This window comes from Lathyrus oleraceus, chromosome 2 (assembly GCF_024323335.1).
Source record: "Lathyrus oleraceus cultivar Zhongwan6 chromosome 2, CAAS_Psat_ZW6_1.0, whole genome shotgun sequence".
Classification (NCBI taxonomy): domain Eukaryota; kingdom Viridiplantae; phylum Streptophyta; class Magnoliopsida; order Fabales; family Fabaceae; genus Lathyrus; species Lathyrus oleraceus.
The window spans coordinates 96827082-96842091 of NC_066580.1; positions in this window are offsets into that span (position 1 = coordinate 96827082).

Here is a 15010-nt window from a genome sequence, read left to right on the forward strand (position 1 = left end):
CTGTAGGAACAAGTCTTCCGCTTCGGCTCTGGGACTGTTGCCATCTCTATCAGTGAACAAGCTCTGGAATGTACCTGAGAAATGATATGCATGCAGGGATTAGTTTTTTTCTTTTTTCTTTTTTTTTTTATTTTTTCATCCCGTTTCTTTTGAAAATAAACATGCTATGATGCAGATGATGCAGACAAGACTGGCAGGCTGTGCATCTCAGAACACAGGATCGAAGCTTTGGCTCGAACTCTGAACCACAATTCATCTGAAACCCAAAGTCAACTGATAAACTGTCGTCTGAACCCATATCTGGAGAACTGAGTCACCAACAGGACCACAAGTCACCAACAAGTCACCGACAAGTCACCAACTGTACCTGTAATGATGATCATTCCCTCCCCACTCACGGGTGTCATCTAGGCCAGGGTAAGGTCGAGAGAAACGCAGCATAAATAACCTTTCGCAGAATATCATCATATACACACCCGAAGTATGTAACGATAATATCCCACCAGGGTCTGAACTGCTCGTGATATCAATGTTCCGCTAAGTGGCGCATACCACCCGCTTCCCATGAATCACTCTATTCCTAGGTTTCCTAGATTTCACTCATAGCCTGGGTATTGGGCCTTTTACCTCGAGTAACTCCCACCCCAAACAGAGAGAACACAGCACAGCCAGCAGATGAATATGAATGAATGCAAACATTAATGCAAACATATATGCAAACAATGAATAAATGAATGCAATAAATAATAGCAAACAGCAACCAAAACCCTAACCTAGAGAGCGCTAGGAGAGACTCGCTTAGGGAAGATGGACCAGCAAGAGGTCAACTTCTCCTTGTTCCCAGCAGAGTCGCCAGCTGTCGCATTACGCGAAAAACCGGCGGGAAAACAAGAACAACAGAGCCGCCATCGTGCGTTATTTATCCCAAAAGAGGGAAAGGAAACGCTCGAAGTAAACCTGGAAAAAGCATGGTCTCGCGACCAAAGAGAATGGGATCGGGAGTCGGTTATGCGAAGGGAAGGTATTAGCACTGCTCATAAACAAACAAACATTGGTTGCTAAAACACTGCTCATAAACAAACAAACACTGGCTGAAAGAGACACAAGAAAACAAACAAGACAGACTCGGCAGGATATCGCATCTTGGGCCTACTTAGTCTATCAAGCATAGACATCAGAGTCGAAGTAGTTCGGACTAGGGGAAAACATGCTCGCTAGGATGTCGCATCCTATGCATACGTATCTTCTTGGACGAAGAAGAATCAGAGCATTCGTAGCTCGGCTCACGCACACAGACAAAACAACACAGAAAATCGACTGCCAATCGCTGGGCTTACGTCGAACTCCTACACAAAACACAGGCAAACATGGAACCCGAATGCCAATCGGTGGACTTACATCAGCTTCCGAACCAAACACACCCACACTGGAATCCGAATGCCAATCGCTGGACTTATATCAGCTTCCAAGCACACAACAAGAGGATACGGAATGCCAATCGTTGGGCTTACATCCATCTCCTGACACACACAAAGACAAAACAAAAAGGGCGCCCGGAGAGATCTGCTCATCTCCTGCCTACGTACCTCATCTGGTATGAGGATCAGGGCGACGTAGTTCCCCTACGAAGGGACACAAGGCTAGCCTAACCAGATAACAGATGGAGACACAACTAGGGAGACTAACTCGAGCCTAGATGTTATCATGCAAAATCATCCCTAAGTCAAGGTTGCTATCTAACTTGCACGGGAAGCAAGCTAAACCTAAAGCACAGGCAATAGCAAAGCAAACAATCACAGATAGCACACACTATATACACATCAAGTGGGGCTCAAACAAAAGGTGAGGCTGCAAGAGCAAGCCAACTGGAAGGGTAATGTTAGCTCTTAACCTTGACATTGAGAGCCAAGGTGAAGCCAGATGAAAGGTGAGTGAAGATTAGACTTCACAGCTCTTATCCCTGGCCTGGGAGAGCTTCAGACAATGAAGTGTGGGTCCAGAAAGTGGGAACCCTTCTACACTTGTGACACTGACTCAACTGATCTTGGGTTAATGTCCACAAGGCATCAACATGTGATGTGAGCCAAGGGACGACTCAACAGAATAGCAGGACGTGGACTGCACACCTCTTGTGTCTGCCAATTGCCTTAACAAAGGTCTTTACCTGCTTGGGGACAAAAATAAACAAGCACAAACATTGCCTCTTAAGGAGGACTTCAGACAGGTGCCTGGCCAAGTAACAGGCCAGGTCTCCCAGACTACATGGAGAAGAGATCATTATACCTCAGTGCTCAAGCTAGCAAGCAAAGCACAATCAAGTTCACAGAGGAACTATAGCAACTAAGGTACCTGAAATCAATCCAATATAATCAGTACTCAGCTCAAACAATAAGCAAACAGACAATGGTCAACAGTTAACTATACAGTCAAACAACAGTCAATGCACAAAGGTGCAAGCCATAAGACACAAACTCAAGTTTAAAAACCTACAAAATAAACTCAAAGTTAGTCATAAACAAGCTACAAGCCAACTCCAATTGAGTGCACATCATCAAGCATAAGCAATTGTGCTCTTAACCTGAAACAAATCTCAAATGTGAGAACACAAGACCACTAGTACAAGACTAGGGTCAAAATGATATCAAAAAGTCAAAACAGAACATGAAACTTATCAAAAGTCAAGATCAATCAATTAAGAAACAAATCCAAGTGGTTTCACATTCATATCATTCATCATTATCATTTCATGAAGGAAAAAGCACAAAACATGCAATTTAGAACCTCAAAGGACCAAACAGAATGATTCAACTCAAATCAATACCAAAACACTTCAATAAATCCTCAAAAAATTCATGATCAAACAGCATTCATAACATGTCAATCATACCAAATTTCAGCTCATTTAGACTAACGGAAGCAAGTCAATGAAATTCATAATGTCAACACAAATTCAAGCAAGCACATACATGGCATCAAAACATGCATCCATTTCAATCAATCATAAAACAGAAACCAAACATGATAAATGAATGAGACCAAAGCCATGATGCACTTCAAGATGTCTACAATACTCATGCCAAATTTCACATCCATCCAACTAATAACCAGAATTTCACAAATCATATAAAAACATGTCTCACAAATGGTCAACAATTGGTCAAGCAGGGGAGAAATTATCAAACAAATAGGAAAGTGCACTCAACAAATCCACAAAAATTCACAAGTATTCTCAACATTCACAAGTATCCTCATGCAAAAATCCAGCTCAATTCAAGTTCAATAAGCATTGCAAATAAAATCAAGAAGATACACAAGGAATGATGTCACACAAATTGTAACACTCCAAAGATCATGTCATAACTCTCAATCCAAGAACTCAAAAATTACAAACCACATATCAAAATTACCAGGATTGAGTCTAGTTTAAGCACAAAAAGTTTCATGAATTTCTAATGAAGCATCATCATTTTATGAGCAAAAGAGTGAAACATAGGCAAAAAGCATACATGATCAAAACCATTAGACCAAATTAAGAAACAGCCGTGCACAACTTGTGTTATCATGTCTATAAAAAACTAGATGAAAAATGGAGATGAATGCAAAAATTCCCAACCAATTTGGATCAAGAATGAATTATTTATGATTTTTTGAAGTTTGATTATGAAATGAAATAAACATTTGAAAACAAAATGAAATGAAAATGAAATTAAATCTGAAAATGGCAAAAGCGTAATTATGGAACCACTTAAGTGAAACGCTGCGTTTCACTTAAGGGCGTGGCAGCGTGTGATTGGACAGAGGACGCGGTAAACATGAATTTGAAAATGAAGCCAAGCAAAACGGATTAAAAGCACATCTGGACGTGTTCTTGAGATGTTCATACAGTTCTTCATTCCAGAAATCCATCAAGAACAAATGTTCATGAAACTTGGCAAATTACACATCATTGGACGCGTCTAATCAAGCACAACAACAATATCAACATTATTTGACCTAATTCTAACTATACAGCATGAATCGATCAAAGAAAGTTTTGACATCAAACATTCAAATCCAGATTTCTTCATCAATATTCAATGAAATTCAAAACTACAAGTTGCATGCTACTCTACAATCCAAGATCTACATAAGCCATATCACAATTCTATCAATTAAAGAATTCGAGATCCAACCTCTCGAAGGTGCAGATGCTGCTATCGTGCTCTTCAAGCCTCCAAGTGCAAAAACAGATCGCCTATGATGCTTAGGAAGATGATTGGAAGTGGTAGTTCAGCTCAATTATGCTCCAGCTCCAAGAATTGTCAAACTGCCATGAACATGAGCTTGCTTCGACAGTGGTGATTCAGCATGGATTTTGCCACGATCTTGTGCAACAGATGCTCGATCTACCTGCAAATGATGAATGGAACAAAGAGGAAGCAAAAGGAATCAAGGAATTCGAGGAAAAAGTGAAAAAAAATTGAGAGAGTTTTTGAGAGAATTTTGGAATTTTCTGTTTGGATCTGAGAAAATGAATGTGATTACTTCATTTCTGTTATGATTAGGAACTTATATGATGTGCTTAATCCAATTGTTAATCAAGATTAGCAAAATTGAAGTGGATTAGCAAAATGCAATTTCATGTAACTTGGCCAAAATGCCCTTTTTCCAAATGCAATCAATGTAACAGTAAAAACCATTTGAGACAAGTCCCATTTTCTGTTTATGATGTGTTGGAAGTGGTTTGGTATGAAAATTACATGTATTTTTCAAAAACACCTTTTTTCCCACCAAAATGCAAATTAGTTCACTTGAAAAATGTCATTTTGATGTGTTGATTTTTGATGAAATGTGATGATGCAATATGATAGTACATGTCAAATGTAACTTGCTCAAAAAAGAATCACCCAATTTGGCCAAATGGTTCATGAGTTATGCCACTTTGAATTTCAACTTTCCTTGAAAATGATTTGATCATAACTTGCCAACCACACATGAGAAATGAGTGTTCTTGGACTTTTTGGAAAGGTGAGAGCAAGATCTTCAACTTTCATGTTGGATAAAATTCCATTTGAAGCTTGTATGATGATGTAAATTTGAGGAGAAGAACTTTCCATTTTTGGCAGTTTCCAATTACAGGTCACCTGCTATTTTTGGCAACTCTTCATCTGACCTCAAATTCTTCAATCTTGATCTTTGAAATGTCAAATGAGACTTGTATGGATATGAATGAAGCCTTTCAAACTATCTCCCACCTTCAAATCCATAAAATCAGGCACAGTTGACCACAGTTGACCACAGTTGACCTTTTAGGGTTTCAGATGAAATTCAGCCTGACTGATGACTTCTGAACATCCAATCTTTGGTCAAACCACTTCAAAATGATCCTTGAATCATGTGAACTTGATAAACCAACCCTAGGCCTTTGTCTCCTTGAGAAATGCCCTTGCTTGCTTGTCTGACTGATTCTTCTGATCATCTTGACCTAATCTTGTCTGATGAACTTGCACTTGGGTAAAGGACAATGCATTGCTATGCAGTGGACTATATTATGTTAATGACCTAATATGAAAATGGATGTACAAAAGGTAGGTGCAAATTTGAGGTGCTACAGGCGGTCCACGCAAAAGTTAGGGAATAAGCGAATAACTGCGATCTGAGTTCATCCGTGTTATATCACCGTTTCATTCAATCCGGAAATCTTCGAAGGTAAAAGATCGACTAATCATCCACTTCAGAAAGCAAGATGAGCAGAGCGTCTTGAGGACATACGAGCCATAGCAGAGTCGAAACTCGGTGGGACCCCGTTTCCACATTGCCATTAGGATAGTTTCTCTTGTTCAATTTATAGCGATCGCCTCTTTCCAGGGATCAGCTTCCTGATGTACTCGCCTATTCCTGGCACAAATTTTTCAACCAACAAAAGTCGAATAATTCAGTTAAAAATCCTCTTTACTTTTCATTTATCAGTTTGTTTGCAAAAGATGTCTGAATTCTTGAGGAAACATATTGCATCTGAATGTAATGGTGGCTTTTGCAGATGACTTGCGCAGGAAAACAGTCAAAATTGCTTTGAATGTGCTTAATCCCGGACGGTGAATTCAAATGGAGTAGTTCCCCGGGGCATACGTGTATTTTTTGGTTACAGGTCACAGGAACCGGATGCCAAGTCATGAATCCTCACCCCAAGCGGTTGACAAAGCCTCTCCTCTACAGAGCATTCCCCAGTAGAGTTGACAGTATCCAGACTGTACATCCCCAGCGGAGTCGACAGTGCCAGACTGTATCTTCCCAGCAACAGCGGAGTAGTCGCATACCCAACAGACAAGAGGGTGGTGTTCCCAGTGTTCATCTCATTCCCCCAGCAGATTATTTCTAACAGATTTGTTCTAATCCCCAGCCTGAGGACGATTAGCAAGTTCATATCCCCAGCAAAGGTCGATTCCTACGACATTTCCCCAGGAAGTGCTTTCCTCACAGACTCTCCTCGCAGAGCCTCGCCAAGCAAAGTTTCCATAGTTGATACTTCCCCAGCAAGGTCAACTTTTCAAAAAAGACCGATTTATTTTCGGTGGCTCCCCGGTCCCGGCAGACGGATAGTTCCCCACAGAGCATTCAAGGATTGATACAGCGATCCGCTCCCTGCCAGAGTTGCTTCCCCAAGCAGATTTCTTTTTTCTTTTGCACCATGCATAACATTTGCATTTGCATTTGCATGCATATCAAACATACACATAAGCTGATGAACAGGTTCTTCAAAGCAGACTGAAAAATTACTTTACAACCAAAGTCATGAGATTTGGCGAGAGGATCAAGTGTGTGTGTGACCCAGCATGAGGGTCATTTCGAAGATTCAGCCTGAGAATCGTTTTCCAGAGATCCAGCATGAGGGTCATTTCGAAGATTCAGCCAGAGAGTCGACTATGAGCGTTATTTCCCCAGCAAGCCAGCTGGAGGAATAGATTGACAGCTCAATAGAAAATCAACCTACAAGAGGATCTAGCCCGCGGATCGCATTAAAAAAACAAAGTCTAATCGAAGAGTCGTTATAACATGTTCTAGCCTGAAGAATATGCATGAAGCCCAAAAGTGGGATATTCTCGAAGCTGCATATCTAACATGAAGACTGTAGATTTCGGAAGAGGGTCAACCAGCGCATGCCCCAGATGCGAGATCCTAATGATGGGAATTTATCATCAAAACAATCCAGATCTAGCCAGAAGATCGAAGTAGATTCAGCCAGAGAATCGAAACAATTCAGATCTAGCCAGAAGATCGAAATAGATTCAGCCAGAGAATCGAAACAATTCAGATCTAGCTGGAAGATCGAAGAAGATCTAGCCAGAAGATCGAAGTCAGGTCTAGCCCGAAGACCGGAAATAGATTCAGCCAGAGAATCGAAACAATTCAGATCTAGCCAGAAGATCGAAATAAATTCAACCAGAGAATCGAAACAATTCAGATCTAGCTAGAGGATCGAAGAAGATCTAGCCAGAAGATCGAAGAAGATCTAGCCAGAAGATCGAAGTCAGGTCTAGCCCGAAGACCGAAAATAGATTCAGCCAGAGAATCAAAACAATTCAGATCTAGCCAGAAGATCGAAATAGATTCAGCCAGAGAATCGAAACAATTCAGATCTAGGCAGAAGATCGAAGAAGATCTAGCCAGAAGATTGAAACCGTATCCAGCCCGAGGGTCAAAATTAACATCCAACCAGAGGACTAAATTGAGTATAGATTCAGTCAGAGGATCGAAAGTCCAGATTAAGTTAGAAGACTGATTCAGATTCAGCCAGAGGATCGGAAGAGAAATAAACAGCGCGGTGTATTTCAGCATTTTTGTGGTGTTCTCGGAGCGCAAATTTTCGGTCTGTCTTTGGTATTCAATCACAACTCACCCTGTTTGTCTGATACTTTGTTCGCTTTCATCCTGCTCGGGTTAGCTGATGACTGAATAGGGGCAGCTGTAACACCCCAAAATTTGCCCTCCTTATTCACGCATTCATTTTTAGGTTATTTAACATTTCATATTGCATTTCATCATGTCAATCAGAATCAAATCCAAGAAACTTTATTTAAAAAAAAAAAAAACGAAAAAATAAATAAATAAAATAAAATAAAATAAATAAATAAATAAATAAAATAAAATATAACAAAAAATTTTGGACTTGGGTCTCTCTCATTTGAGCCCACAAAGCCATGAAATTCAGTCTATAAATACCAAGGCTTCACTTGAGAAAAAGGGAGAGAAGCAAAAACACTCTGAGGTTTCCTTGGAACAAAACCTGGACAAAACCTGGAGAGAAACCTGACAGAGAACTCAGAGCAGCCTCCAAACCCTGAAGGGAACTCAACTGCACAGAATCACCTCTGCCTCACATAAACCCTAAAGATTGTTTTGTAAACCGCACGGGTGCAACTCAATTTCAATCAAGCTCTCCAATCAGGTTTTCCCTTATTCCCATTACCTTTATGCTCTTAATTTGGATCATCTGAATGTATGAGGTATGATAGATGAATTTCATTAGGTTTTTTGCCCACGGGTTTTAAATGTATATGAATGTATAAATAATGCCTTGAATGCTTAATCCTTATCGTGTTTCACTAACCCTTTTGTTGAGTTTTTGTGAAGGCTCACATGACTTTTGCAGGGATAGCTCGCTGGATATTCCACTTTGCTCGTGGGATACCATTTGGGAGATTTATTCTGATTGCCTTGTTGGCTCATTTACTTTATGCATGTTTGTTTTGTATGTATTCGTATCCCCATAGGTAGCGCGGTTCCTTCGTCATGGACTGCCCTTTTGCCCTTGAGCATCCCCCAAACCCTAAAACCCAAAGCAACACGTTAACTCCTTCTACTACAGGCGAGTAAGTCTCCAAAGGTCGAGCATCCGGTAGATTGCGTAGTAACGTCGTTCGTCCAAAACCCAATCCATAACCCTGTAGTTAGCCGAACTACGGCTTGCTCTGATTCTCATTCCAGATGAGATACGTAGGCATAAGACGCGATGTCTTAGCAAGCATAATTACCCTTAACCCTTAGGTAGCCGAGCTACGAGGACTCTGATTCTCATATTCATATGAGATACGTATGCAGTGGATGCGATATCCGTGCGAGTCATTTTCTTTTGACCCTTTTTTTAGTAAATAACACATTAGATAAACCCACACCCTTTAGACAAGAACTACAAAAGTGGATCCCATAGAGTACTACGGATGCGTAGGGGTGCTAATACCTTCCCTTCGCATAATCGACTCCCGAACCCAAGATTTGGTTGCGAGACCCTGTCTTGTCCTTTCCTTTTTCCAGGTTTACTTCGAGCGTTTCCTTTCCCTCCTTTGGGATAAATAACGCACGGTGGCGACTCTCCTGTCTTTCTTCGCCGGTTGTTTTTTTTCGCATTCCATTTTTCAGGTTGCGACACCAAGGGGTTAGCCAAGATACTACCTTTTATAGCCTTTTGAGCTCGATACTCAATATCATACTAAGATAAAAACATTTACCGACGGGCAATCCTCCCAGTTAAAGCAGGCTTCTCAAAGATATACTTGATTGGATCCATTTTGGATATCAACCAAGTCGTATGATTCAACATATACTGGCGTAAGTGTCGCAATGCGAAAAACAACCGGCGGAAAAAAAATAGTTTACAGAGCCGCCACCGACGCTATTCATCCTATGACGGAAAGGAAGCGCAGGACTAACCTAAGAAAGGGAAAGGAACGGTCTTACAACCAGAGATTGCAAGGTACGGGAGTCGGTTACGCAAGGGGAAGGTATTAGCACCCCTCACGTCCGTCGTACTCGACGGGATCCATGCTCAAAAGAATAGGAAAAGAATAGAATAAGGTTGCTAATAAACTGCTCAAAGAAATTGCACAAACTGGAATAATAAACAGGTGAAAGAAAACGGAGGAAGTGGACTCGACAGGATGTCGCATCATGGGCCTACGTAGTTTGTCAGAAACAAACATCAGATTCAACGTAGTTCGGGGAAAAGGAGACATGCTCGCTAGGATATCGTATCCTATGCCTACGTATCTTCTCTATCCAGAGGAGAATCAGAGCACTCGTAGCTCGGCTAACGCACGCCGAAACAAAACACCAAAAAGAGACGCTGAGACGTCAAAAGAAATACTCAAAAGGAAACAGAATGCCAATACATGGACTTACGCCTGACTCCGCAACAACAAACACAAAAAGGAAACAAAATGCCAATACATGGACTTACATCCAACTCCAAACAACAACAAACAAACAGGAAACAGAATGCCAATACATGGACTTACATCTGACTCCAAACAACAACAAACAAACAGGAAACAGAATGCCAATACATGGACTTACATCCGACTCCAAACAATAGCACACGCTAACCAGCGAACACCAAAGAAAAAGGTTATCAGATTGACAAACTAATAGGGAGTCTGGAACTCGAGCCTAATAGTTGTCACACAAACACAAAGAGACGCTTTGACGTCAAAAGAAACAAAAAGGTTGCCCGGAGAGATCTCGCTCGATCTCCTGCCTACGTATCTCATCTGGTATAAGAATCAGGGCGACGTAGTTCCCCTTAACAGGGGAAAGGAGACAACAAACTAATAGGGAGACTAAGACTCGAGCCTAATAGTTGTCATACAAACAAAAAGAGACGCTGAGACGTCAAAAGAAACAAAAAGGTTTCCTGGAGAGATCTCGCTCGATCTCCTGCCTACGTATCTCATCTGGTATGAGAATCAGGGCGACGTAGTTCCCCTTAACAGGGGTACAATACTCTCCTAACCAGAGACCAGGGAAACAACAAACTAATAGGGAGACTGACTCGAGCCTAATAGTTGTCATGCAAACAATAATCCCTAAGTTGAGGTCTCTAACATGCATCCTACTTCCTCAGAAATCAATCATACAACTCCTACAGAAATGGAGATGAGAAGAGGAAAGCAGATAAACACATTAACACAAGTGAACAAGCATCACTCACTATATCCACACAAGAGGCCCAAACAATGTGTAGGCTTTAGTCAAGAGGGGTCATATCAACCTCGACAAACAAGCCAAACTGTACAAAGGTAGTTTGTAGCTCTTAACCACTAACATTGAGAGTTAGGGTGAAGCTGATCAAAGATGGAAATGAGGATGAGACCTCATGCTCTTAACCCTGGCCAGGGTGAGCTTAAATCAAAGAAAGCGTGGGGATCAAGAAAGAGGGACCCTATTCCACTTGACTGACTCTATACAAATATCTTGGGCACATGTTCAAGAGCATCAGCACGTAGTGCGAGCATAATGAACGACTCACTGAATAACGGGGGATTGATTGCTAATCCCTTTTATCCATCAATTGCCTCTTCACTTAGGAGGACTTATCAAGTAGCACATGCCTCATCTTGGAGGTCTTTGGCACAAATGTAAACAAACACAATTAGAGCCTCATAAGGAGGACTTCAGCCAAAATGCCTGCCAAAAAGGTGACAGGACTTCCAGACTACATGGAGTAAGAAGGCTAAACTACCTCAGTGGTGTATCAACCACAATCCAAAGCTTAAGCAAAAGCAAAGCTAGCAAGCCACTAATGTACCTGTACAAAAGCTAACCAGTTAATATCTCAATAAAAAAAACCAACAGACAACAGTGGAACTTTCCAATATTTACAACTCAATGAGCAATGTTCAAGCAATCAAATGAAGCAATGAGCTCAACACTTAGAATCCTACAAAACAATTAAAGGTTAGAATTCATATCATTTGTATCTCACAAAGTGATATCAAACCAATCATCAAGGCTAATGTCCAAACCTGAAACACAAAGCACAATTAGTTATGTACAAAAACACTAGTGCAAAGACTAGGTCCAAAACCAAACCAAATGATCAAAACAGAAGTCAATCTTTCACATACTGCACACTCAAACTTTCAATAAAATGTCCTCAAAAGGACCAACATCAATGCACAAGGCAAATGCATCAAATGATCAATGTAAAGCAAAGGCAAGCATGTGTACACAAAATGGACAATCAAATTAGAAAATCCAAATCAAAACAGAAATGCATCCAATGGCCATGAAATTGTTTATGAAAGTTCCTCATGTTGTGAGTAAGCATCATGCAAAAAATCAAATCCAGAAGAGTTCAATTGATAAATGAACTAAAATGCACAAATGCAACATCCAAAATGTGACACAAATTGTCACACCACATCATCATGTGTGAAAAACAGTGATAGCATATGATAAAAATTCCAAACCAATCATGAAAAATTCATATCACATGTGAAGATCAAGCATGCAAAAATTCAGGTCAATTGGATCATCACATAGCATTTCACAAAGCAATGAATGTAACATGTCAAATTAACACAATGTTCAATCAAAAATTCCAAAATAAAATTCCATAAACAAACAAATCATGAAATAAATCCTATAAAAAACTAGAGATCAAAACAAGATCATGAAAAAAAATTGGACTCGATTTGGAGCATTTTACTATTTTTTATGATTTCTTAAAGTTGAAAAAGTAAAAATGAAATAATATGGAAAATAGGAGGGAAAATGAAATTCAAACGAAATCAGCAGACACATTCACCAGGAATCGAACTCATGCACAAAGGAAATGAGAATACAAATTTAATTCAGAAAATGCACACGCCAGGTATCGAACACACGCATGCATGGCAATGAGAATTCAACTAAAATTCAGAAACATTCATGGCCAGGTATCGAACTCACGCACGCCAGGTCTAGAAGTGCCTATGAAACGCATCGTTTCATTAAGTTGTGTGGCAGCCACATCACAAGGTCAATGCACACGCAGGCACGGTCAAACGAATGTGGACCAAACAAACACACACGCTAGCAGCACGTCAGCAGGCCACGCAGCACACCAACCCTACCATAAACCAGACGCCGGAACAGTAGTTCCGGTCGTCTTCTCCGACCAATCCTCCGGTGGAGCTTCACGATTTTTTTCCAGAAATCACAAAAGCATACATCATTCGAAAGCTCTTTCCATGCACAGTCCAAATATCATAATCATTTCATCTAATTCCTCCTAACATGCACGGATCGAAGCAAAACATTTTCAACATCAAAACTCTAATTCAACCATACATGTTCATTTTTCATCCGTTTGCAAAACTAAACATATTAGCACTCTCTACACAAGGAGATCTACACAATTATGGCAAGAAAATAGCAAAAGAAGAGGACGAAATTTTCACCTACTTGAAATGGCAGTGACTGTACGCGTGTCCTCAAGTGCTCTCAATCTCCAGATCTTCTCCAATAATCCTCCTATGAAGCTTTAAGCCAAAATGCACGGTTGAAATCTCTCAGATCTTGTTCAATTTCAAGCTTCCATTTCCATGCTCATGTACTTGTATAGCTTGAATATGGATTGAATTGCTTCAATTGGATGATGAATCTTGCTTAGAATTGCACAAGGATCATGAATATGCAAAGAGATTTGGAGTTTGTGTGAAGAAATGCAAGAATCGAAGAGAGAGAAAAATGGAGGGAAAATGGAAAATTCTAGATCTGAAATTCTGTTCTGAGCAAAATCAGTTAGGGTTTGGCTTTTATATCATGTGCTAATCATGCTGAAATCTCAATTAAGCTTTGGCTAATCATGATTAGTAAAATATGAGGTGTAGTGCAAAAAATGCAAGTGTGCTTAGCATGGACATGCTACACGTGAACAGTACCCATGCAAGGTTCAAATTCACTTAAAATCATTCAATAATCAAGATGGAATTGGTATTTGGCTTGCATGATCATCCAAATTTGAATTATCAAAATTCCCTCCAAAATGCACATGTATGAACAAGTGATCATATGAACTTCTTCCATGCATGGCAAGGGTTCACTTGAAAAGTATTGGTCATGAGGAGTATTTTGCAAAAAGAATGGACCAATTTGGAGTTTTGAATCAAAAGTTATGTCACTTTGAATTTCCATGCATACTTTGTGATCATTTGGCTATAACTTCTCAAACAATCATCATATGGACATGAAATAGGACTTTTTGGAAAGGGGAGACAAAGATCTACAACTTTCATGTTCACCAAAAATCCACTTGAGACTTATTTGATGTTGATAAGTTAAGTTGAATGTGGACCAGAAACTTGCCATTTTTGGAAATTTGAAATTACAGGTCACTTTCCATTTTTGGAAACTTTTGCCATGACTTCAAAATCTTCAAGATAGATGTTTAGAATGACAAATGGACCTCTTTTGAACATGATTGAGGTGTCTCAACTCATTTCCCCACCTCATAGCCCTCAGTTGACTACACAGTTGACTTTTTGGTCCACAGATGACCTTAAAATGCCCTGATCAGCTTGAGCCTCCACCACTTGGGGAAATTGCTCAAAAATGAAACCCTAGCTCATGTAAGCCTCTTATGATAACCATGTAATCTCCATCCCAAGAAAATACCTCATCTCTTTGAGAAACCCTAGTTGGAAGAATGGCTTTGATTAGGGTTGACTAGAGGTCGCAACCCTAATCCAAAGGAACTTGAGAATGAATCATGACACCCTTGATGATGATAGAACCATGATGATGGTAATGTATCCTTGCAAACAAGATAATGCTCAAGACCTTTGAAGAACCAAGAAACCCTAATTGAAGTGCAAACCCTCAGATGGTTGATCATCAATTCCTAGAGACCCTCAGGCTTGAATCATGTAACTTCTCCCTCTTTTGAAAGACTTTGGAGGATGACTTTCTCACTTTCAAATGATATGCAAAATGCAATGCCTAATGCTCTAAAATATGAAATGCAATGTGTTAAACTAGTCTCAAGAAAGGAGGGCAAATTTTGAGGTGTTACAGTAAACGCTTAGCAGCCCAAGCCAAAGCACATCATGTTTTCTCAAGCATCGAGTATCTAGACTCATACTCGGTTCAGGTAGTAGATAACATACTCTTTCTACCCTGATTCGTCTTGCTGACCAAGGACATAACCCTTTGAGTCTTCAAGAACTGCCAGATACATAATCAATGGTCTCCCTTCCACAGGTGGAGACCGAAT